Source organism: Oncorhynchus gorbuscha, unplaced genomic scaffold, assembly GCF_021184085.1.
Source record: "Oncorhynchus gorbuscha isolate QuinsamMale2020 ecotype Even-year unplaced genomic scaffold, OgorEven_v1.0 Un_scaffold_17099, whole genome shotgun sequence".
Classification (NCBI taxonomy): Eukaryota; Metazoa; Chordata; class Actinopteri; order Salmoniformes; family Salmonidae; genus Oncorhynchus; species Oncorhynchus gorbuscha.
In genome coordinates this window covers 1-4,404 of record NW_025758750.1, presented here as the reverse complement: position 1 = coordinate 4,404, position 4,404 = coordinate 1, and the positions used below count along the sequence as shown (strand labels likewise).

General features: G+C 38.2%; 1 long non-coding RNA gene across 1 annotated transcript; it reads right to left on the bottom strand.

Annotated features, from left to right (window-relative positions):
- Window positions 1-915: 915 nt before the first annotated feature.
- On the bottom strand, window positions 916-4,236 carry LOC124030852. Its single transcript, XR_006838041.1, has 4 exons — window positions 4,136-4,236; window positions 3,848-3,937; window positions 1,405-1,481; window positions 916-957 (listed from the first exon to the last, which is right to left on the bottom strand). It is a non-coding gene; the product is annotated as an uncharacterized LOC124030852 (long non-coding RNA).
- Window positions 4,237-4,404: the final 168 nt, after the last annotated feature.

The following is a 4,404-nucleotide window of genomic DNA, read 5'->3' as shown; positions in this document are numbered from 1 at the left end:
TATTATTAGGGGTGTGTCTAGTTAGACTTGGCTGCCTGAGGCGATTCCTAATTGGAGTCAGCTGATTCTCGTTGTCTCGGATTGGGAACCGTATTTAGGTAGCCTGAGTGCGCGTTGTATTTCGTGGGTGAATGTACCTGTCTCTGTGTTAGTCACCAGATAGGCTGTAATTAGTTTCACTCGTTTGTTGTTTTCGTATTTTCAGTTATTTCATGTACCGCATTATCTTCATTAAAAGTCATGAGTAACCTACACGCTGCATTTCGGTCTGAATTTCTTCAAACAACAGACGAGCGACATTACATACTGTATTTATTTATTACTGTATATTATCTATTACTGTATATTATCTATTACTGTATATGATTTATTACTGTATATTATCTATTACTGTATATTATCTATTACTGTATATTATCTATTACTGTATATTATCTATTACTGTATTTATTATTGTAAATATCCCAGTTTATGTTCTCCATAGCTCTCTCTTACAGTTTGATCTGATCCTGCTCTGCTCTAAGCTCCATCACCAGCTCCTCAAACTTCTGCTTCTCCTCCTCCAGAACCAGGTTCAGACGTTCCAGATGCTCCTTCTGTTCTCGCTGCAGGCTCAGTTCTTCTGTCTCCTCCATCAGCTTATCTGGGGTGACAAAACAGCCTGATCACTTGTTGTATATGGCCATTGTCTCCATGTGGGACTGTAAGCATCAAAACTAAAGAACAAAATTACTTTCAGCCCCTCGGACCTGCCACCCTGACCCATACCTGCCCATGTCCCCTTTCACCTATTCTCTCCTCTCTCTCCTGAACCAGGCCTTATGCCTCCTGCCTACCCATGCCTCCACAGTCCCTCTTCTTACCCAGGTACTCTTGCTTCTCCTTGGCCAGCTGCAGTCCCTGGGCTTCCAGGAACTCTCTATCATGGCTTCTCCCAGTTGGGCGTTCTTCCAGGTGCTGGAGGTTTTAGACACTAGGTGTTTAACAGCTTTAACACAGCATGTGGCCATATAGGTTTTATACAGCATGATCACCACCAGTACCACACAACAGTAGGTCACATATTCCACTATACAATTGCAGACCTGTGCAGCTCCTCCATGCATGTCTGAAGAGACTAAAGTCCCCTCTAAGGTGGACCCTTTACTTAGAGTTAGACTTATAGACTTAACCCCTGCTGCCCCTGATAAGACAGTTAGTGGGGTCAGTTGGATTTAAAGAGGCAGTGTGGTCAGTTGGATTTAAAGAGGCAGTGTGGTCAGTTGGATTTAAAGAGGCAGGAGGCATGTGGTCAGTTGGATTTAAAGAGGCAGCGTGTAGTTTCAGTTTGTTTACAGTTACATTTAAAAAGGCAGTTTGAACAGCTAGATTTAAAGAGGCTTTATGTCGTAAATAGTGACTCACACTCTGCCAGACTCCTGCAGCATCTCCAGCCACTGGTTTTGTTCTGCCTCATTCTCTGCAGCCAGGACAATGTTACCCTGAGGGAGTAATAGAGCATCATCACATGATAATATACAATAGCATACATTATCATCACATGATAATATACAGTAGCATACATTATCATCACTAGATATTACACAGTAGCATACATTATCATCACTAGATATTACACAGTCGCATACACTATAATCACATGATAATATACAGTAGCATACATTATCATCACTAGATAATATACAGTAGCATACATTATCATCACATCATGCATATATCCTGTGTGGCTCAGTTGGGCATGACACTCATAATGCCAGGATTGTTGGTTCGATTCCCACGGGGGACCAGTACGAACAACAACAAAACAGTATGAAAACATATGCACTGAATAAGAGTCTGCTAAATTACAAAAATGTAATTTAAAAAAAGATTACATCACAAACAGTAGCGTGCATTATCACATGAGATATACAGTAGCGTGCATTATCACATGAGATATACAGTAACATACATTATCACATGAGATACACAGTATCAACCATTATCACATGAGATATACAGTAGCATGCATTATCACATGAGATATACAGTAGTGTGCATTATCACATGAGATATACAGTAGCACGCATTATCACATGAGATACACAGTACCAACCATTATCACATGAGATATACAGTAGCATGCATTATCACATGAGATATACAGTACCAACCATTATCACATGAGATATACAGTAGCGTGCATTATCACATGAGATATACAGTAGCGTGCATTATCACATGAGATATACAGTAGCGTACATTATCACATGAGATATACAGTAGCATGCATTATCACATGAGATATACAGTAGTGAGCATTATCACATGAGATATACAGTAGCACACATTATCACATGGGATATACAGTAGCATGCATTATCACATGAGATATACACGTAACATACATTATCACATGAGAAATACAGTACTATGCATTATCACATGAGATATACAGTAGTGTGCATTATCACATGAGATATACAGTAGCACGCATTATCACATGAGATACACAGTACCAACCATTATCACATGAGATATACAGTAGCGTGCATTATCACATGAGATATACAGTAGCATGCATTATCACATGAGATATATACAGTAGCACACATTATCACATGAGATATACAGTAGCACTAATTATCACATGAGATATACAGTAGCATACATTATCATCACATGATACACAGTAGCATACATTATCATCACTAGATAATATACAGTAGCATACATTATCATCACTAGATAATATACAGTAGCATACATTATCATCACTAGATAATATACAGTAGCATACATTATCTTCACATCATGCATATATCCTGTGTGGCTCAGTTGGGCATGACACTCATAATGCCAGGATTGTTGGTTCGATTCCCACGGGGGACCAGTACGAACAACAACAAAACAGTATGAAAACATATGCACTGAATAAGAGTCTGCTAAATTACAAAAATGTAATTTAAAAAAAGATTACATCACAAACAGTAGCGTGCATTATCACATGAGATATACAGTAGCATGCATTATCACATGAGATATACAGTAACATACATTATCACATGAGAAATACAGTACTATGCATGATCACATGAGATATACAGTAGTGTGCATTATCTCATGAAATATACAGTAATGTGCATTATCACATGAGATATACAGTAGTGTGCATTGTCACATGATATATACAGTAGCACACATTTTCACATGAGATGTACAGTAGCACGCATTGTCACATGAGATATACAGTAGCATGCATTATCACATGAGATATACAGTAGTACAGTAGCATGCATTGTCACATGAGATATACAGTAGTACACATTATCACGAGAAATGCAGTACTATGCATTATCACATGAGCTATACAGTAGTGTGCATTATCACATGAGATATAACGTATTACAGTAGCGTGCATTGTCACATGAGATATACAGTAGCATGCATTATCACATGCGATATACAGTAGTGTGGATTATCACATGAGATATACAGTAACATGCATTATCACATGAGAAATGCAGTACTATGCATTATCACATGAGATATACAGTAGTGTGCATTATCACATGAGATATGCAGTAGTGTGCATTATCACATGAGATATACAGTAGCACACATTATCACATGAGGTACACAGTACCAACCATTATCACATGAGATATATACAGTAGCATGCATTATCACATGAGATATACAGTAGTGTGCATTATCACATGAGATATACAGTAACATACATTATCACATGAGAAATACAGTACTATGCATTATCACATGAGATATACAGTAACTGCCTGATAAATACAGAGTTGCAGATTTCAAGTGTCTATTATTAAAAAGTTTATATTATTGTCTAAGTGCTTACAGTGAAGTCATCATGATTTATAACCATGGCGAATGGCATGCCCTGGTCTTCCTTCGGATCCACAACACAGCCTCCTAAAGGGATCACACCCTGGGACAGACAGGATGAATACAACATAATGCATCAACTTCTCATAGTTGTGATATATATATATATATATATATATATACACACACACACACACACACACACACACACACACACACGTCATCATACATATGAGATATAATGTGAGAATATTGTGGACCTTTTGAGGTTAACACATGCACCATGTTGAGTAAAGCTCACCTTGGGGTGGATGTTAAAGTGTTTGTTGGTCTCAAAGCTTCTCTTCTCATTCTCCGCATAGTAGAGCAGGAAACTGTCTTTGATGATGAAGAATCTAGGAGGATGGAGAAAGTGTCATTAGTTGGAGGAGAATGAGGTACGGCAAAACTTGGCTAAAAAAAAGAGGCAGATAGACAGGCAAGCAGAGGCCAATAGACTGCATCCTGACTGGATCATTCTGGATTACTATGTACTGTAGGTTAAAAAACAACAACCAGGCAAGCACCAGC